This window comes from Pleurodeles waltl, chromosome 1_2, assembly GCF_031143425.1.
Source record: "Pleurodeles waltl isolate 20211129_DDA chromosome 1_2, aPleWal1.hap1.20221129, whole genome shotgun sequence".
In the NCBI taxonomy this organism is placed as follows: Eukaryota; Metazoa; Chordata; class Amphibia; order Caudata; family Salamandridae; genus Pleurodeles; species Pleurodeles waltl.
In genome coordinates this window covers 1312715360-1312742109 of record NC_090437.1, presented here as the reverse complement: position 1 = coordinate 1312742109, position 26750 = coordinate 1312715360, and the positions used below count along the sequence as shown (strand labels likewise).

At 47.2% G+C, this 26750-nt stretch overlaps 1 protein-coding gene across 9 annotated transcripts in view; it reads right to left on the bottom strand.

Moving 5' to 3' along the window:
- Nucleotides 1–26750, bottom strand: part of LOC138250922 (major histocompatibility complex class I-related gene protein-like) — a 687827-nt gene that overhangs the window by 522375 nt on the left and 138702 nt on the right. The window lies entirely within an intron of this gene.

Here is a 26750-nt window from a genome sequence, read left to right as displayed (position 1 = left end):
TTGCAACCCCATTCGCGGTCACAAAGCAATTCTGCATTGCGATGCGAGTCGCAAATAGGAAGGGAACACCCCTTCCTATTTGTGAGTCGCATTCACAATTTGCGAGTCGGTACCGACTCGCAAATTGTGAATCTGCATCGCAGGAGGCTGTTTGCATGGCGCAAACTGCGATTTTCGCAGTTTGCACCATGCAAACGGCTTACTACATCTGGCCCTTAGTGTGTGGGCACCCTGGCACTAGCCAAGGTGCCCCCACATCGTTCAGGGCAAATTCCCCGGACTTTGTGAGTGTGGGGACACCATTACACGCATGCACTACACATAGGTCACTACCTATGTGTAGAGTCACAATGGTACCATTTTGGTATTGGGGGGACAATTCCATGATCCCCCGGGTCTCTAGCACAGTGCTGCTGCTGCCAACCCCTCAGACAGGTTTATGCCCTCCTGGGGTCCAAGCAGCCCTGGCCCAGGAAGGCAGAACAAAGGATTTCCTCTGAGAGAAGGTGTTACACCCTCTCCCTTTGGAAATAGGTGTGAAGGGCTGGGGAGGAGTAGCCTCCCCCAGCCTCTGGAAATGCTTTGATGGGCACAGATGGTGCCCATCTCTGCATAAGCCAGCCTACACCGGTTCAGGGATCCCCCAGCCCTGCTCTGGCGTGAAACTGGAGAAAGGAAAGGGGAGTGACCACTCCCCTTACCAGTACCTCCCAGGGGAGGTGCCCAGAGCTCCTCCGGTGTGTCCCAGACCTCTGCCATCTTGGAAACAGAGGTATTGGGGGCACACGGGACTGCTCTGAGTGGCCAGTGCCAGAAGGTGACGTCAGAGGCTCCTTCTGATAGGCTCTTACCTCTCTTGGTAGCCAATCCTCCTAACCTGGTAGCAAACCTCCTTTTCTGGCTATTTAGGGTCTCTGCTTTGGGGAATTCTCCAGATATCGAATGCAAGAGCTCACCATCTCCCTCTTCACCTTCTACCAAAGGATCGACCGCTGACTGCTCAGGACGCCTGCAAAACCACAACAAAGTAGCAAGATGACTACCAGCAACATTGTAGCGCCTAATCCTGCTGGCTTTCTCGACTGTTTCCTGGTGGTGCATGCTCTGGGGGTAGTCTGCCTTCACCCTGCACCAGAAGCTCCGAAGAAATCTCCTATGGGTCGACGGAATCTTCCCCCTGCTAACGCAGGCACCAAAAGACTGCAACACTGGTCCTCTGGGTCCCCTCTCATCCTGACGAGCGTGGTCCCTGGAACACAGCAACTCTGTCCACGTGACTCCCACAGTCCGGTGACTCTTCAGTCCAAGTTTGGTGGAGGTAAGTCCTTGCCTCTCCACGCTAGACTGCAGTGCTATGTATTGCGTGATTTGCAGCTGCTCCTGCTCCTCTGCACTCTTCCAGAATTTCCTTCGTGCACAGCCAAGCCTGCATCCCCGGCACTCATTCCTGCAGTGCACAACCTTCTGAGTTGTCCTCCGGCATTGTGGGACTCCCTTTTGTGACTTTGCGTGGACTCCGGTTCATTTTTCTTCCAAGTGCCTGTTAGGGTACTGTTGCAGATGATGCCTGTTTCTGTGAGTGCTCCCCGAGTTGCTGGGCGCCCCCTCTGTCTCCTCCTCCAAGTGGCGACATCCTGGTCTCTCCTGGGCCACAGCAGCACCCAAAAACCTCTACCGCGACCCTTGCAGCTAGGAAAGCTTGTTTGCAGTCTTTCTGCGTGGGAACCCCTCTGCAAGCTTCATCGCGCCATGGGACATCAGTCTTCCAAAGCAGAACTCCCTAGTCCTCTTCTTTCTTGCAGAACTCCAAGCTTCTTCCAACAGGTGGCAGTTTCCTTGCATCTTCAGCTGGCATTTCCTGGGCTCCTGCCCACTCTCGACACTGTCGTGACTATTGGACTTGTTCCCCTTGTCTTACAGGTACTCAGGTACGGAAATCCACTGTTGTTGCATTGCTGGTGTTTGTTCTTCCTTCAGAACCCCCCTATCAACACTTCTGTGCTCTCTGAGGGTAGTAGGTGCACTTTACACCTACTTTTCAGGGTCTTGCAGTGGGCTATTTTTCTAACCCTCACTGTTTTCTTACAGTCCCAGCGACCCTCTACAAGCTCACATAGGCTTGGTGTCCATTCGTGATTCGCATTCCACTTTTGGAGTATATGGTTTGTGTTGCCCCTATACCTATGTGCTCCTATTGCAGTCTATTGTAATTCTACACTGTTTGCATTACTTTTCTTGCTAGTAATACCTAAGTTTGGTTTGTGTACATATAACTTGGGTATATATCTTATCCTCTTACTGAGGGTACTCAATGAGATACTTTGGGCATATTGTCATAAAAATAAAGTACCTTTATTTTTAGTAACTCTGTGTATTGTGTTTTCTTATGATATTGTGCATATGACAACAGTGGTATAGTAGGAGCTTTACATGTCTCCTAGTTCAGCATAAGCTGCTTTGCCATAGCTACCTTCTATCAGTCTAAGCTGCTAGAAACACCTCTTCTACACTAATAATGGATAACTGGACCTGGCACAAGGTGTAAGTACCTCTGGTACCCACTACAAGCCAGGCCAGCCTCCTACAGTATGATAGCTGTATGCCCTCCTTGGTCCAGAAGTCGCCTGGCAGATTCAGTGACTGATAAGAAAGCAGACTCAGTACTATGCTGAGCTCTGAAACCCTTCTGAGTGGGTTCTAAGAGTTTCTGGTTCTCTAGATAACTTGTCAGTTATTGGAAAGTATACTAAGATTAGAACAGGCAATCTGTACCTGGCCTTTATTGACTTATCATCAGCTTTCAACTGTGTAATCCATGATAAATTGCGGGAAATTTTAAATAGCATGGGGGTGGAACCGGCCTTAATTCAATTTATTTGCCAAATGTACACAGGGTGCAGAGCAAGAGTGAGGTACGGCCTAAAAGGGGAATGTACTCGCCCCTTTGGTCTACACAGAGGAGTGCGCCAAGGCTGCGTTCTCGCTCCGTTCCTGTTTTCAATGTATATAAATAACCTAGACAAAGAATTGGCCACTAGGTGTAAAGATGTACCCCAAATAGATAAGCAACCTGTTCCGGCATTACTTTACGTAGACGACGCAGTATTAATGGCCAGGACCCCAATAGCTCTCCAGAAACTTCTAACAAACTGCATTACATACATGACACAGCTGGGACTTACTGTTAATCGCTCCAAAACTTTTATCATGAACTGCGGAAGGAAGCGCGGCAAGACTTATAACACCACTATTTTAGATAGCAAGGTCGAAATCGCACAAACCTTTTCATATTTGGGCATAACATTTGATAAGCTGGGTTCCTGGGCCAACTGCAGGAAGACGAAGAGAGTACACCTGATCAAAACAACGATGGCACTACGACTCTTCTCCAAAAGGCTTGGGGGGATCACACCACCTAACATGATAAAGATCTATAAAGCCAAGTGTATTCCGGCCGTTACGTACGGGGCAGGAATTTGGGGACATACAAACTGTGACCTAGTGCAGACAGTGGAAAATGATTTCCTACGACATCTGTTGAGGGTACCAAAAGGCACTTCATCGTACGTCACACACTCGGAACTCGGGGTTCCCTACATTGCAGACTTGATAAAGATCCAGCCACTACTATTATGGCATAAAGTCTGGACTTCGGAACACACCAGTTTTAATAAGGCCATCTTGACCGACTGTATGAAATCATTATATACATCAAGGGTACTATGGTTAAAATACATTATGACCTTTTTCGAAAAAATGGGCAATCAAGACTACTATACAAACCCAGTCTCGTTGCGGAAGATATCCAGGAAGGACCTGAGTATCTTGGCACTAAACTATCTAGAAGACATACGTTGGGAGGTGGAATAAAAAAAAACCTCAGTCATTTATAACCAAATAATTCTGACGGCTGAGGGCATGCATCCGTACTTGGCAAACGTGGAACTCCCTCGCCACCGTTACGTTCTTACAAGATTTAGGCTAGACACATTTCATCACCTAGTTTCATTTCTAATTATGAACAATTGGTCCACCGTGTTAAAACCATGTCCCTGTGATGCAAAAACACTTCAATCCACAATCCATGTGGTTTTATTCTGTAATTTTTACGCCTACCAGAGGAAGCGCCTAGTTGTTCCGCTTTTAAGGTCAATCAATCTCCCCCAGTGTCGCACAGCCTATGCCTGTCTCCAGTCACTATCTTCTTTAGAGATGTGCGGAATCTTAGCTAACTTTTTATGTTCTGTATTAAAGATAAGGAAATCTATGGGGGAGGTGATCGAATTGTAATTTATTGTGATAGGGTTTTTATTTTATTTATTGATACACTAGACTGATTTACTGTTGTGTGCTTTTACATTTTCTATTATTTTATCTACTCGACTTTTTATTATATATTGAAACGTATGTATCATAATTGGAGATCTTTTATGACTGTTATGTCTTTTATGACTTGTTGAAAGTCGAATAAAGATTTTGTACTACTACTACTACTACTACTACTACTTGTCAGTTGAAGATTGACATGTTTTTCTAAAACTTTTGCTAAGATGGGGAGAAGAGCAATAGGCCTATAGTTATCTAGCAAACCGGGGTCCAATTTGGTTTTTTTAAGAAGGGGTTTAATAATGGCATGTTTAAAGGAGGGAGGCAGAATACCTGAGGATACAGAGTGGTTTAAAATTGTTGTCAATGGGGGAACGATAATATCTGAGGCCAGTAGCAGAATGGAAGGAGGGGCCAGGTCAAGAGGGGAGCCCGAATTGATACTACAAAGAAGGTTAACTACCAGAGTATCTGAAAGGGGTTGAAAATCACATAATACAGTACTCTCGCCGACACATCAGTTAACTGAAGGTCCATAGGTTCTTGAGAAGGGGCAGAGGAAAATGAAGAATATATTTTAATAACTTTATCCCGAAAATGGGTAGCAAATTAATTACTCTGTTTAATAGATGCCTCTATAGGGGAATCAGTTTGAGGATCCAGAGTCAATTCCTTGAAAATCTGAAAAATTGCTTTGTGGGAGTTAGAGGATTCTTCTATTTTCATACTATGGTATGTTGCCTGAGCTACTTTGATGTTCTGATGAAAATATCTAATAGCTTGCCTCTAGGCTTCTTTGGAGGAGAGACTATAGTTCTTTCTCCAAATTCTTTCAAATTTTTTAAAGTTTTTTTAGTTGTAGCAGAAGAGGTGAGAACCATGGATTAGTTTTATGAATGGGCTTCTTTAGTCTAGATTTAATAGGTAATACAGAATCTAAAGAAGTGGAAATCCACTTATTGAATGACTCTGCAGTAATCAAAGATGAGTGAGGAGAAGTGCGGAGTGCCTTATGACAATCTGTGGGGGCTAGCTTGGACCGGATATGTCCCACTGTTTTAATCTTAGTATAAGCATCCGAGGTGTGGTTGTATGAGAGAGAAAAGGACAAGAGGTAATGATCTGTCCAGGCCAAGGGCAGTGGAGTGAAAATCCTAAAATCAGGGGCATTGCTAAAAATAAGATCAATAGTGTGACCTTTAAGGTGAGTGGGATCAGTAGAATATTGTACCAAATTCAAAGCAGTTAGGGAGGCTAATAAGGATTTGGTGGCAGGACAGTCTACATTCTTCGGTAACTCTGGATATGGCCATGTAACATGTCTAAGATCATGGAATTGTCCCCCCATTCCAAATCTGGTATTTGGGAGCCAATTCCATGCATCCTGGGGGCTCCACTATGGACCCCCAGTACTGCCAAACCAGCTCTCTGGGGTTTTCTCTGCAGCTACAGTAGCTGCCACCCCACAGACAAGGTGCTGCCCTCCTGGAGTCGCGACAGCCCAGTCCAGGAAGGCAGAACAAAGCATTTCCTCTGAGAGCAGGGTGTAACACCCTCTCTCTTTGGAAGTAGGTGTTAAAGGCTGGGGAGGGGTAGCCTCTCCCAGCCTCTGGAGATGCTATGAAGGACACAGATGGTACCATCCTTGCATAAGCCAATCTACACCGGTTTAGGGAACCCCCAGTTCCTGCACTGGTATGAAACTGGACAAAGGAAAGGGGGGTGACCACTCCACTGTCTATCACCACCCCAGGGGCGGTGCCCAGGGCTCCTCCAGTGTGCCTCAGACCTCTGCCATCTTGCTTTCAGAGGTGTTGAGGCACTTTGGAGGCCTCTGAGTGACCAGTGCCAGCAGGTGACGTCAGAGACCCTCCTGATAGCTGCATACCTGACTAGGTGACCAATCCTCCTCTGAGAGTTATTTAGGGTCTCTCCAGTGGGCTTTTCCTCAGATTACAACTTGCCAGAATTCATCAGGGTTCCTCTGCACTTCTCTCTTTGACTTCTGCCAAGGATCGACCGCTGACTGCTCCAGGACCCCTGCAAAACTGCAACAAAGTAGCCAGAAGACTACCAGCGACATTGTTGCGCCTAATCCTGCCGGCTTTCTTGACTGTTTCCTGGTAGTCCATGCTCTGGGGTCTGCCTGCCTTCACCCTGCACTGGAAGCCACAAAATCTTCCCTCTGCTCCAGCAGGCACCAAACTTCAGCTTCACCGGTACTCTGGGTCCCCTCTCATCCTGACGAGCATGGCCCCGGGAACACAGGTAGTGGACCCAAGTGACCCAGACTGTCCAGTGGTCCAACTGTCCGAATTTGAGGAGGCAAGTCCTTGCCTCCCCTCCCCAGACAGTAATCCTGTGCACCACGTGTTCTGCAGCTACAAGGGCTTCTGTGCACATCTCCAAGACATCCTGCATGCACAGCCGAGCCTAGGTCCCAAGCACTCCATCCTGCGATGCTCACCTCCCTGAGTTGAACTCCGGTGTTGTGGGACCTCTCCTTGCAGTGTTGAGACGACTGCCATGTTCAGTCTTCTTGAACCCATGCTCAAGGACTTATGCGGGTGCTTCCTTCCTGTCCATGGGCTCGCTACGTTGCTGAGGGTCCCCTCTGTCTCGTCTCCTAAGTGGCGACATCCTGGTCCTTCCTGGGCCCTGGCAGCACCCTTTTTCTCTAACTGCGACTCTTGCAGCTAGCAAGGCTTGTTTGCAGTATTTTGCCAAGGAAACAACTCTGCATCCTCGAGCACGCCATGGGACAACTTCTGCATGAAGAAGAACTTCCTACCTCCTTTCGTTGTTACTAAACCTGCAGCTTCTTCCAACCGGAGGCACCCATTTTGCACCTTCATTCGGGATTCAGTGGGCTCCTGCTCCCCCTGGACACTTTAGTGACTTTTGGCTCCTTTCCTTTGCAGGTTTTCAGGTCCAGGAATCGGTCTTCAATGCTTAGCAGTCTGTTGCGGTCCTTGCAAAATCCTTTATCATGACTTTAGTGTGGTTCTGGGGAAATAGTAGTACTTTACCCCTACTTTCCAGGGTCTTGGGGTGGAGTCTCCTTTACATCCTTAGTGCTTTTTTACACTCCCAGCGACCCTCTATACACTACACTTGCCTAGGGGTCCATTCGTGGTTCACAATCCACTTTCTTAGTATATGGTTTGTGTTGCCCCTCTGCGTATTGCATCCTATTGTGTTTTACAGTGTTTGCACTACTTTCTGACTGTTTTACTTCCCTGATTTGGTTAGTTGTGTATATTTTGTGTATGTTAGTTACCTCCTAAGGGAGTATATCTCCTGAGATATCTTTTGGCATATTGTCACTAAAATAAAGTACCTTTATTTTTAGTAACTATGAGTATTGTCGTTCCTATGATATAGTACCTATATGATATAAGTGGTATTGCATGAGCTTTGCGTGTCTCCTAATTCAGCCTTGGCTGCTCTGCTATAGCTACCTCTATCAGCCTAAGCTGCTATGACACTACTGCACTCTACTAATAAGGGATAACTGCACCTGGCACAAGGTGTGAGTACCACTACAAGCCAGGCCAGCCTCCTACATTGGTGGCGCAGCAGTGGGATAAGTACTTGTAACTGCTTTACCACTTTGTCATTGGTTCTTTTCATAAGAAAACCATATTCCTAATATGCAGAAAAATACACAAGTAAACTTAACAGTCTTACTTGCCCTCTAATGACTTTCTGAAAAGTTTCTAAAAAGTTTGAAAAAGTTTTTCTCTTTTCCTTAAACGTTTTCTAAACTTTTTTGCTCATCCCTAACCTCTTCCTTTTCACCAAGTCTGTGGTAGAGGCCACTTCAAAACATTGTGAAGACAACTTATGACAATCTAAACTTTAAAAGTTTGAGGGGTCTCTGTATAGAAATAAGTTGGGGATTGGTAAGAACCCTACTAAGGATCTCCTTCTTAACCTTTGCCTTGAAAGTGACCAGAGTCAGTTTGGTCAAACCCAGGATCAGGAGGTAGAGGAGGGGGGTACCCAGATAGATTCAGGGGAGGGTCCTGAGAACTCTGGGGAGGGTACTTCCAAAGACCTTTCACTTAACAGGCCATCTAGTGAAGCTGGTAGTGAGAGGGGATCACACAACAGTAGGACACCTTTAACTCCTAAAGGCCAGGTCACTAGGGTTCAGGTAGTCAGAGAAATGTCCACTTCTGCACATTCTCGCATTACCTCTGTATCAGAGACTTCTCAAACCTCCCACCCTGAGGATAACACCCTAGACAGGGAACTCAGAAAGCTGAGGTTGGAAGAGGCCAGGCTGAGGCGAAGGCAGCAACAGTTGGCATTAGACAGGGAATCCCTAGATGTAGAGAGAGAAAGACAGAAGTTGGGGTTAGTTCCCCATGGTGGCAGCAACAGCAGCTATCTTGATAGTCATCCTGTTAGAGAAACAGATTGAAGAAACGTGCATAAGATTGTCCCCCTTTACAAGGAGGGGGATGACATAAACAAGTGGTTTTCTGCACTTGAGAGGGCCTGCATGGTACAGTTGGTCTCTCAAAGGCAGTCGACCGCTATATTGTGGGTATCTTTCACTGGCAAAGTTAGGGGCAGACTCCTTATGCCAACAATTACAAAGTTTTGAAGGATGCACTCTTAGTTTGGCTTAACCACTGAACAATACAGGATAAAGTTCAGAGATACCACAAAAGAGTCCTCTCAAGACTAGACAGACTTTGTAGAATGTTCCGTTAAGGCCTTGGAGGGATGGTTACATGTCAGTAAGGTGACTGACTAGGAAAGCCTATATAATCTAATTTTGAGAGAGCATATCTTGAATAATTGTGTGTGAGACTTGTTGCATCAGTACTTGGTAGACTCAGATCTGACCACTCCCCAAGAATTGGGGAAGAAGGGAGACAAATGGGCCGGAACAAGAGTGAGCAGAAAAGCTCATACATGGGGGTGACAAGGATGGTAAGAAGAAGGATGGTAAGTCTCATGATAAGGGTGGGGACAAAGACAAAAATAATTCTGAGTCTTCATCAGGCCCACAAAAATCCTCTGGGGGAGGTGGGTCCAAATCCTCTTCTCACAATCAAAAGAAGGCATGGTGTTATTTATGTAAAAGTAAAGGCCATGGGGCAAGTGATCCCACTTGTCCAAAGAAAAACACCAAGGATCCCACCACCACAACCCCAACTGCGTCCACTAGTGCCCCTAGTAATAGCAGTGGTGGTGGGAAGAACACTACAAATAGCCAGACAAAGGGTGTAGCTGGACTCACCATTGGTTATGTAGTGGAGGTTGGTCTAGTTAGGGAGACCACAGAGGCTGTTTTAGTCTCTGATGGTGGTATTGACTTTGCCACCTTAGTTGCTTGTCCCCTTAATATGGGTAAGTACAAACAACTACCCCTAATAAATGGTGTTGAGGGTGAGGCCTACAGGGACACATGAGCCAGTGTCACCATGATGATAGAGAAACTGGTTGCCCCTGAACAACACCTACTTGGTAAGCAGTACTAAGTGATTAATGCTAGTAACAACACTCTTAGCCACCCCATGGCTGTTGTGAATCTCAACTGGAGGGGGGGGGGTTACTGGCCCAAAGAAAATTGTGGTAGCCACTGATTTACCTGTAGACTGCTTACTAGGAAATGATTTAGAAACATCAGCTTGGGCTTAAGTTGAGTTGGAGGCTCATGCAGCAATGCTGGGCATCCCAGGGCATATCTTTGCTCTCACAAGGGCTCAGGCCCAGAAGCAAGGAGGACAGGGAAACATGGATCCTGGAAAAATGGACCAAGTGTTCCCAAAAGCTAATGGGTAGCAAGGGTAAATCCTTGCCCACTATCCCTCCCTCTCCAGAAGATTCCCCTTTTGAGGAAGAGGAATCCTCTCCCTATGCAGAACATACACCAGAGGAGCTGGCAGCTGACACTGCTGAGCTTTTGGGTGCATGGGGGCCTACTAGGGCAGAGCTGAATGTGGCACAGCAGACCTGTCCCACATTAGAGGGTCTAAGAGAGCAAGCTGTCAAACAGCAAAATGGGGATGTCACTGATACCCACAAAGTCTATAGGGAAAACAACCTTCTCTATACTGAGGCAAGGGACCCTAAACCTGGAGCTGCCAGGAGATTGGTCATCCCTTTGCAGTATTCTGACTTTGGCTCATGACATTCCTTTGGCTGGGCATTTGGGCCAAAGTAAAACATAGGACAGGATTGTTCCATTGTTTGACGGCCTCAAATGTCAGAGGGCACAAAGGAGTTCTGTCGCTCCTGTGTGACCTGCCAAGCAAGTGGCAAGACTGGTAACACACCTAAGCCCCCCTTAATTCCACATCCAGTGGTTGGGGTGCCCTTTGAGAGGGTAGGGGTTGACATAGTTGGCCCCCTTGACCCTCCAACAGCTTCAGGAAACAGATTCATCCTAGTAATAGTGGGCCATGACACTAGGTATTCTGAAGCTATACCCTTAAGGACCACTACAGCTCATGCAGTGGCAAAAGCCCCTCCTGGGAATCTTTTCCAGAGTGGGTTTCCTTAAGGAAGTGGTATCAGACAGAGGTCAAAGCAGTGTGGTGTTACCTGCAAGTTGACCACTCCTTATCATCCACAGACAAATGGATTGTTTGGGCGATTTAACAAAACTCTCAAAGGCATGATCATGGGACTCCCTGAAAAACTCAGGAGGAGATGGGATGTCCTGTTGCTATACCTCCTTTTTGCTTATAGGGAGGTACCCCAGAAAGGAGTGGGATACAACCCCTTTGAACTCCTCTTTTGACACGCTGCAAGAGGTCACCTTGCTCTTGTGAAGGAGGGTTGGGAACAACCTTTAAAAGCTTCCAAACAAGACGTTGTGGGCTATGTGCTTGGCCTCAGATCAAGGATGGTAGTACATGAAAAAGGCCACTAAAAACCTTCAGGCCAGCCAAGAGCTCCAAAAGCAATGGCATGACCAGAAGGCTGTCCTGACTCTGTACCAACCAGGACAGAAGGTGTGGGTATTGGAGCCTGTGGCACCAAGAGCACTCCAAGACAAATGGAGTGGACCCCATCGCATTGTGGAGAAGAAAGTTGAGGTCACCTATTTGGTCGACCTGGGCACTGCCAGAAGCCCCCTTAGGGTGCTTCATGTCATTCGCCTTAAGCCTTACTATGATAGGGCTGACTTAATCCTGCTCATAGCCACAGATGAGGGGCAGGAGGAAGGGAGTTACCCTCTCCCTGACCTCTTCTCCGCCATTGAAGCTGTTGGCTTAGTGGAGGGAGTTGTACAAGAAGATTGCCTTACTGCTGAGCAGAAGGACAACTGCATAAATCTCCTTGGACAATTCTCTGACCTCTTCTCACTAGTTTCAGGCACAACTACCTGGTGTGAGCACACAATTGATAATGGAGAGAGTTTATCTGTCAAAAGTAAAATTTATAATCAACCTGACCATATCAGAGACCGTATCATACAAGAAGTACAGAAAATGTTAGACCTTGGAGTGATTGAACCCTCTGAAAGCCCCTGGGCCAGCCCAGTGGTGCTTGTTCCCAAACCTCATAGTAAAGAAGGAAAGAAAGAAATGCGGTTTTGTGTGGACTATAGGGGTCTCAACCAAATAACAAAAACTGATGCTCACCCTATACCTAGGGCGGATGAGCTAAAAGATATACTGGTTCTGCCAAGTATCTAAGCACTTTTGATTTAACCGCGGGATATTGGCAGATTAACGTATCAGCAGATGCAAAACCAAAGACAGCATTTTCAACCATTGGGGGGGGCATTACCAGTTTACAGTTATGCCCTTTGAATTGAAAAATGCACCTGCCTCTTTTTAGAGGTTGGTGAACACAGTCCTCCAAGGATTGGAAGCCTTTAGCGCAGCATATCTGGATGATATAGCTGTCTTTAGCTCCACCTGGGATGATCACCTGGTCCATCTGTGGAAAGTTTTGGAGGCCCTGCAAAATGCAGGCCTCACTATCAAGGCCTCAAAGTTCCAGATAGGGCCGGGGAAAGTAGTTTATCTGGGCCACCTGGTAGGTGGGTGTAGGAGGCTGGACTGGCTTGTAGTGGGTACCAGAGGTACTTACACCTTGTGTCAGATCCAGTTATCCCTTATTAGTGTAGAAGAGGTGTTTCTAGCAGCTTAGGCTGATAGAAGGTAACTATGGCAAAGCAGCTTAGGCTGAACTAGGAGACATGTAAAGCTCCTACTATACCACCGGTGTCATATGCACAATATCATAAGAAAACACAATACACAGAGTTACTAAAAATAAAGGTACTTTATTTTTATGACAATATGCCAAAAGTATCTCAGTGAGTACCCTCAGTATGAGGATAAGTTATATACACAAGATATATGTACACAAACCAAAATTAGGTAAGTAATAGCAAGAAAAGTAATGCAAACAGTGTAGAATTACAATAGATTGCAATAGGAGCACATAGGTATGGGGCAACACAAACCATATACTCTAAAAGTAGAATGTGAACCACGAATGGACCCCAAACCTATGTGAACTTGTAGAGGGTCGCTGGGACTGTAAGAAAACAGTGAGGGTTAGAAAAATAGCCCACCCCAAGACCCTGAGAAGTAGGTGTAAAGTGCACCTACTACCCCCAGAGAGCACAGAAGTCGTGATAGGAGGATTCTGCAGGAAGAACAATCACCAGCAATGCAACAACAGTGGTTTTTCGGACCTGAGTACCTGTAAGACAAGGGGACCAAGTCCAATAGTCGCGACAGTGTCGAGAGTGGGCAGGAGCCCAGGAAATGCCAGCTAAGCGTGCAAAGAAGCTACCACTGGTTGAAGAAGCTTGGAGTTCTGCAAGAAAGAAGAGGACTAGGAACTTCCCCTTTGGAGGATGGATGTCACATGTCGCGATGAAGCTTGCAGAGGTGTTCCCACGCAGAAAGACCGCAAACAAGCCTTGCTAGCTGCAAGGATCACAGTAGAGGTTTTTGGGTGCTGCTGTAGCCCAGGAGGGACCAGGATGTCCCCACTTGGAGGAGGAGACAGAGGGGGCACTCAGCAAGTCAGGGAGCCCTCACAGAAGCAGGCAGCACCAGCAAAAGTACCTGAACAGGCACTTGGAAGGAGTGCCGGGGACCCTGGCTTGGCTGTGCACAAAGGAAATCTTGGAAGAGTGCACAGGAGCCGGAGCAGCTGCAAATCACGCGTTACCCAGCAATGCAGTCTAGCGTGGGGAGGCAAGGACTTACCTCCACCAAACTTGGACTGAAGAGTCACTGGACTGTGGGAGTCACTTGGACAGAGTTGCTGAGTTCCAGGGACCACTCTCGTCAGGATGAGAGGGGACCCAGAGGACCAGTGATGCAGTCTTTTGGTGCCTGCGTTAGCAGAGGGAATATTCCGTCGACCCACTGGAGATTTCTTCGGAGCTTCTGTTGCAAGGTGAAGGTAGGCTAACCCCAGAGCATTCACCACCAGTAAACAGTTGAGAAAGCCGACAGGATTAGGCACTACAATGTTGCTGGTAGTCGTGTTGCTACTTTGTTGCGGTTTTGCAGGCGTACTGAGCAGTCAGCGGTCGATCCTTTAGTAGAAGGTGAAGAGGGAGATGCAGAGGAACTGTGGTGAGCTCTTGCATTTGTTATCTGAAGAATTCCCCAAAGCAGAGACCCTAAATAGCCAGAAAAGGAGGTTTGGCTACCAAGGAAGGAGGTAAGAGCCTATCAGAAGGAGCCTCTGATGTCACCTGCTGGCACTGGCCACTCAGAGCAGTCCAGTATGCCCCCAACACCTCTGTTTCCAAGATGGCAGAGGTCTGGGACACACTGGAGGAGCTCTGGGCATCTTCCCTGAGAGGTGCAGGTCAGGGGAGTGGTCACTCCCCTTTCCTTTGTTCAGTTTCGCAAAAGAGCAGGGCTGGGGGATCCCAGAACCGGTGTAGACTGGCTTATGCAGAGATGGGCACCATTTGTACCCATCAAAGCATTTCCAGAGGCTTGGAGAGGCTACTCCTCCCCAGCCTTCACACCTTCTTCCAAAGGGAGAGGATGTAACACCCTCTCTCAGAGGAAATCCTTTGTTCTGCCTTCCTGGGCCAGGGCAGCCTGGACCCCAGGAGGGCAGAAACCTGTCTGAGGGGTTGGCAGCAGCAGTAGCTGCAGTGGAGACCCCGGAAAGGTAGTTTGGCAGTACCCGGGTGCTGTGCTAGAGACCTGGGGGATCATGGAATTGTATTAGACATGTTACATGGCCATGTTCGGAGTTACCATTGTGACGCTATACATAGGTAGTGACCTATGTATAGTGCACGCATGTAATGGTGTCCCCACAGTCACAACGTCCGGGGAATTTGCCCTGAACGATGTGGGGTCACCTTGGCTATTGCCAGGGTGCCCACACACTAAGTATCTTTGCACCCAACCTTCACCAGGTGAAGGTTAGACATATAGGTGACTTATACGTTACTTAAGTGCAGTGGTAAATGGCTGTGAAATAACGTGGACGTTATTTCACAAAGACTGCACTGGCAGGCCTGTGTAAGAATTGTCAGATCTCCCTATGGGTGGCAAAAGAAATGCTGCAGCCCATAGGGATCTCCTGGAACCCCGATACCCTGGTACCTCAGTACCATATATTAGGGAATTATATGGGTGTACCGGTATGCCAATGTGAATTGGTAAATTTAGTCACTAGCTTGTTAGTGACAAATTTGGAAAGCAGAGAGAGCATAACCACTGAGGTTCTGGTTAGCGGAGCCTCAGTGAGACAGTTAGGCATCACACAGGGAACACATACAGGGCACATACTTATGAGCACTGCAGCCCTGCCTGGCAGGGTCCCAGTGACACATAGACTAAAACAACATATATACAGTGAAATATGGGGGGTAACATTCCAGGCAAGATGGTACTTTCCTACAGTGGGGAACAGATTGCACCACTGCAGGGGAAGATCCAAACCATTATGGAATGGACTTCCCCTACTACTCAAACCCAAGTGAGAGCCTTCCTAGGCCTCACTGGGTACTACTGGAGGTTCATCAAGAATTATGGCACTATAGCTGCCCCTCTTAATGACCTCACACCAAAGAAGGTGCCTAAAAAGGTGATATGGACAGCTAGCTGTCAAAAGGCTTTTGATGAGCACAAACAGGCCATGTGGTCTGCACCTGTACTCACAAACCCTGGTAACTACAACAAATTCATAGTTCAAACTGATACTTCTGAATTAGGGGTAGGGGCAGTTCTATCACAGCTAAACACAGAGGCCCAGGATCAACCTGTTGCTTTCGTGAGCAGGAGGTTGTCCCCTAGAGAAAAGCATTGGTCTGCCACAGAGAGGGAGACCTTTGCTGTGGTCTGGGCCTTGAAAAAGCTGAGACCATACCTCTTTGGAATTCACTTTATTGTTCAAACAGACCACAAACCTCTATTATGGCTTAAAAAAATGAAAGGTGAAAACCCTAAACTGTTGAGGTGGTCCATCTCCCTACAGGGAATGGACTATACAATTGAGCATAGCCCTTGGAGTACCCACTCCAATGCAGATGGACTCTCCAGATATTTTCACTAAGACAATGAAGACTCATCTGGGCATGGTTAGCATTATTGTCCCTCGTTTGGGGGTGGGGGGTTGTGTAGGAAAGTACCATCTTTGTTGGAATGTTACCCCCAATTTTACATGTATTTCAGTATGTTTTTGCCTGTCACTGGGATCCTGGTAGCCAGGACCCCAGTGCTCATAGTTTGTGGCCTAAATGTGTATGCCTGTGTAGTGCCTAACTGTGTCACTGAAGCTCTGCTAATCAAAACCTCAGTGCTCATGCTCTCTCTGCCTTTAAATTTGTCACTAAAGGCTAGTGACTACATTTACCAATTTCAATTGGCATACTGGAACACCCTTATAATTCCCCTAGTATATGTGTAGGAAAGTACCATCTTTCTTGGCATGTTACCCCCAATTTTACATGTATGTCAGTATGTTTTTGCCTGTCTCACTGGGATCCTGCTAGTCAGGACCACAGTGTTCATAACATAAGCCCTGTATGTGTTCCCTGTGTGGTGCCTAACTGTATCACTGAGGCCCTGCTAACCAAAACCTCAGTGTTTATGCTCTCTCTGCTTTTAAAATTGTCACTGCAGGCTAGTGACTAATTTTACCATTTCTCATTGGCACACTGGAACACCCTTATAATTCCCTTGTATATGGTCCATACATACCCAGGGTATTGGGGTTCCAGGAGATCCCTGTGGGCTTCAGCATTTCTTTTGCCTCCCATAGGGAGGTCAGACAAATCTTACACAGGACTGCCACTGCAGCCTGAGTGAAATAATGCCTATCACTACCAGCATCACTAGGTGCCCTGCTAGGGGGCAGACCCTTGTCAGAACCCTCCCCAGCTTCTCCAGGGGACTCCTCTGAATCATCAGACTGGGAAGCTTCTCCATCTTCTAACCTCTCATTTGATGGGCCAGACTGGTTCTGGTCATCCACAACAAGCATGTTAAAAAGATACTCTTTTGTAGGGTTCTTTCCTATACTCAAACCACTATCCAGGCAGAGACCCCTCAAACTTTTATAGTTCAAACTCTCATATGTTGCATTAACAGTTTTGAGAGTGGAATCTACAATAGACATGAGAGTATAGGTTTAAGGATTGTAAGAAAGAAAAAGTTTTGAACTTTAGAAAGCACAGAGAAAAAACTTTTTCAAACTTTGGAAAACGTTTAGAAGTTTTAAGAAACTTTTCAGAACTTTGTCAAAAGTATTAGGGTAGAAAAGTAAACTTTTTAGGTTAAGTGTACATATACTGAACTGTTTGGTATATGATTCTCTTATGAAAAGTACAACATGAGAAAGTGGCAAAGCAGTTGCAAGTACCTATCCCACCGCTGCCCCACCAATGTAGGAGGCTGGCCTGGCTTATAGTGGGTACCCTATAGTACTTACACCCTCTGCCAGGTCTAGTTATCCCTTATTAGTAGAATAGAGGTGTTTCTAGCAGCTTAGGCTGATAGAGGTAGCTATGACAAAGCAGCTTAGGCTGAACTAGGAGACATGCAAAGCTCCTACCACATATAGCACAATATCATAAGAAACCACAATACTCAGAGTTACTAAAAATAAAGGTACTTTATTTTTATGACAATATCCCAAAAGTATCTCAGTGAGTACCCTCAGTAAGAAGTTAAGTAATATACACAAGTTATAAGTACACAAACTCAAAACATGTAAGTAAGAGTAAGAAAACTAATGCAAACAGTGTAGAATTACAATAGGATGCAATAGGTGAACATAGGTCTAGGGGCAACACAAACCATATACTCCAAAAGTGGAATGCGAATCACGAATGGACCCCAGACCTATGGGAGCTTGTAGAGGGTTGCTGGGACTGTAAGAAAACAGGCAGGGTGTCCAAGATACCCCACCCCAAGACCCTGAAAAGTAGGAGTAAAGTACACATACTACCCCAAAAGAACACAATAGTTGTGATGGGGGATCCTGTAAGAACACCAAACACCAGCAAAGCACTGAAGATGGATTCCTGGACCTGAGGACCTGCAAGGCAAGGAAACCAAGCCCAAGAGTCGCGATAGTGTCCGGGGGGGCAGGAGCCCAGAAAACCCCGGATGAAGGTGAAAGGAAGCTGCCCCTGGATGGAAGAAGCTTGGAATTCTGCAACAACAAAGAGGACTAGGAACTTCTCCTTTGGATGGAAGATGTCCCACGTCGCGATGAAGGTTGCAGAAGTGTTCCCGCGCAGAAATACCGCAAACAAACCTTGCTAGCTGCAAGAGTCGTGGTAGAGGTTTTTGGGTGCTGCTGGGGACCAGGAAGGATCAGGATGTCGCCACTTGGAGGAGGAGACAGAGGGGGCCCTCAGCAACTCAGAGAGCCCCCACAGAAGCAGGCAGCACCCGCAGAAGTACCGGAGCAGGCACTTAGAAGATTTGTGACCCGGAGCTGGCTCAGAGTCACAAAGGAGAGTCCCACGACGTCGGAGGTCCACTGCAGCTGCTGCTGCTGCCAACCCCTCAGACAGGATTCTGCCCTCCTGGGGTCCAGGCAGCCCTGGCCCAGGAAGGCAGAACAAAGGATTTCCTCTGAGAGAGGGTGTTACACCCTCTTCCTTTGGAAATAGGTGTGAAGGGCTGCGGAGGTATAGCCCCCCCCAGCCTCTGGAAATGCTTTGATGGGTGCATGAGCCAGTCTACACCAGTTCAGGGATCCCCCCAGCCCTGCTCTGTTGTGAAACTGGACAAAGGAAAGGGGAGTGACTAGTCCCCTGAGCAGTACTTCCCAGTGGAGGTGCCCAAAGCTCCTCCAGTGTGTCCGAGACCTCTGCCATCTTGGAAACAGAGGTGTTGGGTGCACACTGGACTGCTCTGAGTGGCCAGTGCCAGCAGGTGACGTCAGAGACCTCCTCTGATAGGCTCTTACCTTTCTTGGTAGCCAATCTCCTTTCTTGGTAGCCAAACCTCCTTTTCTGGCTATTTAGGGTCTCTCCTCTGGGGAATTCTTCAGATAACGAATGCAAGAGCTCACCAGAGTTCCCCTGCATTTCCCTCTTTGACTTCTGCCAAGGATCGACCGCTGACTGCTCCAGGACGCCTGCATAACTGCAACAAAGTAGCAAGAAGACTACCAGCAAAATTGTAGTGCCTCATCCTGCCGGCTTTCTCGACTGTTTCCTGGTGGTGCATGCTCGTTGGGCTGTCTGCCTTCACCCTGCACTGGAAGCCAAGAAGAAATCTCCTGTGGGTTGACGGGAATCTTCCCCCTGATAACACAGGCACCAAACGTCTGCATCACGGTCCTCTGGGTCCCCTCTCATCCTGACGAGCATGGTCCCTGGAACACAGGAGCTGGGTCCAAGTGTCTTCGACAGTCCAGTGGCCCTTTTGTCCACATTTGGTAGAGGTAAGTCCTTGCCTCCCCCCGCCAGACAGTAATCCTGTGTACTGCGTGAACTGCAGCTGGTCGGGCTTCTGTGTGTTTTTGTAAGACTTCCTTTGTGCACAGCCTAGCCAGGTCCCCAGCACTCCTTCCTGCATTGCCCAACTTGCTGAGTTGGACTCCGACGTCGTGAGACCCTCCTTTGTTGCTCTGAGTTGACCATCGTCCTCAGACAGTGGGTGACCATCAATGGACAGAGGGTGGAGGCTCTGAGAAACACAGGAGCCAGTGTGACTACCGTTAGAAGTCACTGTGTGTCTGAAGAGCATGTAGTTCACCATGCACTTTACCCAGTCGTTGCAGTGTGCAACTCTGAGTGCCTGTGCAAAGTGGCACAGGTTCCCTTTGAGTGGGAGTGGGTCTCAGGTTCCTTGAGGGTAGCTGTGAGTCCAACCATGCCTGTACATTGTCTGCTTGGCAATGACCTGCAGGATTCCCCTTGGAAGGAGTGGAACACAGGTCTCACTTGGATATGTTGGGTCTGCCTGGGTGTGTGTTTCCACCCAGTCAATGCGAGCCCGTCAAGGTGATCAGGAGCCCGTGTAGCCTAAAAGAGTGGCCTAGGTGTCTGCCAGAAGGAAGAAGGGCAAGGGGCGTGGGAAACCGGATTGAGAAGTTCCCACGGTCCAGGAGGAGGCTGAACCTGAGGGGGATGCCCCGGGGCATAAAGGGGAACAGGTGGCTGAACTGGGGGAGTCCCCCGAGCTGACTCAGTGGTAGCAGGAAGGGGGAACCACCAGACAATCATTCTGTGAGGCAAAGAAAACATGCCATACTCTGGAGGGTTTGCGACAGCAGGCTGCAGACCTGGTGTCTGGCAAGGAGTCTGTTTCACATCTGTTTTATTGGGAGGATGGCCTCCTATATAGTGGAGCCCGTGGTTGCTGAGCCTAGGGCGGCCTATCGGTTGGTGGTACCCCAGTGCTTCAGAGCCTTCCTACTGGGTCTGGCTCATGATGTGCCTTTAGCTGGACATTTGGGGCAGGACAAGACCTTTAAGAGGCTTGTCATCCACTTTTACTGGCCTCAAGTGCGCTGGCACTCTGATTCATATTGTAGTTCTTACCAGACTTGTCAGGCAAGTGGCAAGAGTGTGGGGAAATGTAAGGCTCCCCTCCAACCTTTTCCTGTTGTCAACACCCCCTTTGAGAGGATTGGTCTTGACATTGTGGGGCCTCTGGATTCCAAGACAGCCATGGGCAACAAGTTCATCCTGATCTTGGTGGACCATACCCCAGGTACCCAGAAGCCATTGATGGGGATTTTTACCTGCATGGGCTTCCCCAAGTTGGTGGTATCTGATAAGGATACCAACTTCCTATCTACATATATGAAGTCTCTTTGGAAGGAGGGTGGTGTAACCTACAAGTTTACCACTCCTTACCATCCCCAAAGTAACAGACTGCTTGAGAGATTCAACTGCACCTTGAAAGGCATGATCATGGGCCTGTCAGAGCACTTGAGGCATAAGTGGGACATCGTCTTGCCATGCCTTCTGTTCTCCTACAGGGATGTACCACAAAAGGGTCATGGATTTAGCCCTTTTGAGAAATTGTATGACCATCCTCTGAGGGGACATTGAATCTGGTTAAGGAAGGCTTGGAGAAAGCCTCCAGTAATCCCTCACAGGATGTATTCAGTTACATGCTGGCTTTTAGAAACCAGACAGCACAGTTCAGGAAGCTCACTCAAGAGAACATGGAAGCAAGCCAGGAAGATGTGAAGCGCTGGTGTGAACAGAATGCCACTCTGGTTGAGTTTTAGCCTGGCCAGAAAGTGTGGGTGATGGCCCCAGTGGAGCCTAGGGCTCTCCAGGACTAGTGGACTGGGCCTTTCCAGGACGTGGAGCGCAAGAGTGATGTCACCTATCTGGTGAACTTGCGGACTCCTAGGAACACTTCGAGTGCCCTACATGTAGACCGCCTAAAGCCTCACTTTGAGAGGACATAGGTGACAATGCTCCTAGCAACAGATGATGGGGTGGAGGAAGAGAATGAGCCTCCTCCTGACTTCTTATCTGCTAAGGAGAACAATGGGTCTGTGGAGGGTGTGAACCTCTCCCCCTCACTGGCCCCAGAGCAACAAAAGGACTGTCACCAGGTGTTGGTACAGTTTTCTTTATTTTTTTCCTTGATCCCAGGGGTCACTCATTTGTGTACCCATGATAAGGACACTGGGAACAGTCCACCAGTGAAACATAAAGTTTACAGGGTGACTGACAAGGTTAGGGGCAACATTAAAGATGAGGTCTCCACAATGTTAGCTCTTGGGGTTATTGAGTTTTCCAGTAGCCATTGGGCCAGTCCTGTGGTCTTGGTCCCAAAAGCTGCTTCCCCGGGAGCCACTCCAGAACTTAAGTTTTGTGTGGATTATAGGGGTCTCAATGCGGTCAAGAAGACTGACCACACCCCATAACCCGAGCTGATGAGCTCATTCGTAGGTTTGGAGCTACCAAATAACTTAGCACATTTGACTTAACGTCTGGATACTGGCAGATTGCTCTGACTGAGGGAGCTAGGGAGAGGTCTGCAGTTTCTACCCAGATGGGCACTACCAGTTTAGGGTGATGCCCTTTGGGATAAAAAATGCTCTTCCCACCTTTCAAAGGCTGGTTAACCAAGTGTTGGCTGGATTGGATGATGTCAGTGGAGCCTACCTGGATGACATTGCTGAGTTCAGCTCCACTTAGGAGGAAAACTTGCAGCACCTCTGCAAAGTGTAAGAGGCCCTGCAGAAGGGAGGCCTCACTATTAAAGCTAGTGAGTGCCAAATAGGGCAGGGTTCTGCGATGTACTTGGGACATCAAGTGGGGAGTGGCCAGGGGGCACCCCTACAGCCAAAGTTTTTACCATTCTGACTTGGGAGCCTCCCAAGACCCAATATGAGGTGAGAGCCTTTTTTGGTCTCACAGGTTACTATAGGAGGTTTGTTAAGGGGTATGGTCCCAAGTGAGAAAGTAGCCTCTTTCTAGCATGGTTACCCCCATTTTTGGCCTGTCTGTCAGTGTGTTTGACCGTGTCACTGGGATCCTGCTAACCAAACTGGTGCCTCCTTATAAGTCCCTAGTATATGGCACCTAGGTACCCAGGGAATTTTGGCTCCAGGGAATCCCTATGGGCTGCAGCATTACTTTTGCCACCTATAGTGAGTCCATGCAAAGGCTTCTACAGGACTGCCATTGCAGCCTGTGTGAAATGGTGCAAGCACTGTTTCACTGAAATTTACACTCCACAGGTCACTTATAAGTCACTTATATGTCAAGCCTTCCAACCCTGAAGGCTAGGTACAAAGTACCTGTGGGTGAGGGCACCCCTGCACTAGCAGAGGTAACCCCACATCATCCAGGACCATTTTAACTGACTTCGTGAGTGCAGGGACGCCATTTTACGCACGCACTGGACATAGGTCAAGAACTATGTCCAGCTGCATAATGGCATAATGGTAAGACATGTAATGTGTCTAACATCTTGGAATTATACCCCAAGGCTGATTCTAGCATTGGCTGTATAATTACACACACTCTAAGGGCTCCACAGTGGACCCCAATACTGCCATACCAGCCTTCTGAGGTTCTCCAGGTAGCCCCAGCTGCTGCCACCTCACAACAGGTTTCTGCCCTCCTGTTGCTCAAGCAGGGGTGGTGTCCAGAGAACCTCTAGAGTGCCCCTGGGTTTTGCCATCTTGGATTCCAAGGTGGTGGGTCGCTCTGGGAGTATCTGAGTGGCCAGTGCCAGAAGGTGACGTCAGAAACCCCCCACAATAGGTGCTTACCTGGGTAGCTGACCAATCCCCCTTTCAGGGCTCTTTAGGGTCTCTCCTTTGGGTGTTTCCTCAGATTCGGATTGCAAGACTCCAGCAGGGATCCTCTGCATCCTTTACTTCACCTTCTATCGATAAAACTGCATCAGACCCTCCAGGAGCTCTACAAACTGCAGCAAAGAAGCAAAGATGACTTCTGCAACATTGTATCTTCAGCTCCTGACAGCAACTGCAACTGTTTCCAGGTCGTGCATCTTCAGAGGACAGCCAGTCTTTAGCCTGTACCAGAAGAACAAAGGAATCTCCCTTGAAGTGAAAGAGTCACTTTCCTGCTTCAGAAGGCACCCCTCTGCAGCGATGACAGGTGGTGTGGGTCCCCTCTCCTGACAAAGTACATGGATCCAGTAACACGGGTGGTGGACTGAAGTGGTTCCAATGGTCTTAAGGTCCAGCTGTCCAACTTTGGTGGAGGTAAGGGCTTGCCTCCCCACGTAAGACAGTACACACCTGTGCACCACATGTTTTGCACTTGCCAAGGCTTGTGTGCTATCTTCCACAAAGTTCTTCATGCGCAGCACAGCTCCAGCCCTCAGCACTCCCTGCTGTGACGGACAGCTTCCTGAGTGGTTCTCCGACAGTGTGGGATCCGTTTGTGTAGTGCAGCGGGGGCCTCCATTTGCACCTTCTTTGTCCCAGTGCTGTGGGACTCCTGTGCGCGCTGCCTGGTCCTCTGAGAGCTCTCTGAGTTACTGAGAATCCCCTCTGTCTCGCCCTCCTAGGTAGAGGCCAACAGTTCCCTCCTGGTCCCGAGCAGCACCATTTTCTGCTAACCGCGTGCTTTGCGTGTGCTAAGGCTTATTGGTGGAATGCAGTGACGCAAACCAGACAGCAATCATCCATCCAGTGTGGGACATAATCTGCACCAACCAGGAACCCACATCCATCTTCTTGGGTACAGTATTGACTGTTCTGCTTAATCTGTGGTTCTTCTTTTGCACATTCATCCGGGGAAGCAGGGGCTCCTGTTCTCCCTGGACTCTTCAGTGCTTCTCGGACTTGGTCCCCTTCTTCCGTAGGTCTTCAAGTCCAGGAATCCATCATTGGTGTCTTGCAGTCTCTTCTGGTTCTTGTATAATCTTCTATCACATGTTCTTGTGTGTTCTAGGAAACTTACTGTGATTTACTACTGCTTTCCTGGGCTCTGGGCTGGGTTCTATTACTTACCTTTGGTGTTTTCATACACTCCCAGCCCCCTCTAAACACTACACTTGACCGACTTTCGCATTCCACTATTTTAGTATACGGTTTGTGTTCCCCTAGGCCCTTTGCTATCTATTGTGATTTTCACTATTTTCACTGTTTTATAACTGTTTTCACAGCTATTTCTGCATTCTAGTGTATATACTGTGTATATTATTTACCTCCTAATGGAATATAGTCTCTGAGGTATTTGTGGCATTTGTGTCACCAAAATAAAGTACCTTTATGTTTGTAACACTGAGTATTTTCTTTCATGTGTGTAATTACCGTGTGACTACAGTGATATTGCATGAGCTTTGTAAGTCTGACTAATAAGGGATAACTGGACCTGGTATAAGGTGTAAGTACTCTTGGTACCCACTACAAACTAGGGCAGCCTCCTACACACCATTGTTGCTACCTTAATAGAGTTAACTTCCAAGAAACAGCAAAAGAAAGTGATCTGAACTGAAGCTTGCCAGACACCTTTTGACACCCTGAAGGCAGCCATGTGTAAGGCACCTGTGCTGAAGGCACCTGACGTGTCTAAAGAGTTTGTCATGCAGACTGATGCTTCAGAGCATGGTGTAGGACCAGTGTTGTCACAGCTAAATGAAGAGAGCATAGACCTGCCAGTAGCCTTCATTAGTAGGAGGTTACTTCTGTTTTTTTTTCATAAAAGGCACCACAGGTGAATTTTTCCAAAATTGTTGACACCGAGCCCAATCACAAAGATGGACTGAAGAGGGCATTTCCCTGCGGATTGATGGCTGTAACTGGCCTAGACAAAATATAGGGAGGACAAATATCTAGAGGGGATACAGATTTTATTTTTTGGATGACAAGTTCATAATCAACTAGAGTAATCTTCTCAAAGGACTCAAACAGCAGGTCTTCCTTATCCTGTTCAGCGTCAAAATTTGACCACAAAGGAATGCAGTCCTCAAACCTATCAAAGTTAGAACTGATTGTTTCCACTTTGTCAAAGTAAAATGCAGTTCTCTGAAGTAATTACTCCACTAAGAAACAGAAGCCTTGGCCTGTTTTTCGGTGATCAAACACTTAATGCTTTTTTGTCAGTATTCCTTTCACTGTGAGAACACGTGAACAAAACTTTTATTTTTGCGATCTCTTTAAAGGGCATAGAACGTATCAATCCCAAGATTTCTAGATGTTTATTAGGGTTAGAAGCATACAATTTTAAACTGGAATACGTTCCTGGTTCACTGCACAGAGTAGCACTGTCTAATATGGCAAACCATCGAAAATAGGGTTCGTGCTGAGAAACAATTGGATGACAATTATTCTGACACCAGCAATAGATGGTCTCAATGAAAGTGATTGGTTGGACAGTGCTGAAAAAATGAGTAACTTCATATATTGGAAGAATTCATCAAGACAGGTGGGATGAATGTTTTAAAGATGTACCTAATCCAATAAGAGGATTTGGGATGTCGGAAATGAGTTATGCCTAGTGGGTAAGTAGGTACCAAAAAGCAAAACTATTTTCCCTACCCCCAGATCGCTGTCTAAGAAACTCATTGATCAAGCTTGCAATCAAAAAAAGGGCAAGAGTTTATGTCAGAACAGAGGACCTGATTTAGAACTCAGTGAATGAGTTACTCCATCACAGTGGTGACGGATTTCCCGTCCACCGAAATCTAAATCCCATTAAATTCTATAGGATTTAGATTTCAGTGGACAGGCTATTTTTCTCTATTGTGATGGAGTAACTCGTCCGCTGAGTTCTAAGTCAGGTCTTAAGTCTGATTACACTTTTGGTGGCCTGAATGTACAACATCATTAGATGGAAGGTTAGAGACTTCATAGGGTATACAGCAAGTGAGAAATCCCAAATTGTCAGAAATGCTATCATCGTTAGATGTTTCCGACAAGACATGGATAAACTAAGCTATAGATATTATTGGCCCCATTCAGCAAACACATTTGAATAGAATATATGTTATTCCATTAGTAGGTTACCATTCCAAAGGGGTAGAAGTTTTGCTTGTTCTTCACATTATCACCAGTGTCCACATAGATTTCTTACAAGCTTTTTTTCCTGAGGTAGGGCAGAGCTAAGACCCTCATAAATGATCCTGGGGTAAAGTTTACTTTAAAGTTGATGCAGAATTTCCTTTGCCATTGATGAGTAGAGCATCTCAGAATAACTCTATACTGACCAAGAGCTAATGGCTAGTTGAGAGAGTCAACAGAATGATCGAAGTATGCATTCAGGTAGCTGCATTATGGGTAAATGTGTTAAACACGCTATACTTGAGCTGTTATGGTCATTTCCATATTGCACACAATATTGTTATATATTTGGCTCCCTTTCTGTAGTTGAAGGGTAGACTCCCTGGTACCAAAATGGTTTCTGCATTATTGTGGAATGAACATAGATATAGAATGAAAAATTGCCATGGAAAAAGAAAGAGTCATCAAATGAGATACAAAACAGTGCTGCGGTGGAGCTACAAGCCCAGGAAGATGCTGGTTCCGCTGTCGAGCTCCTGTGA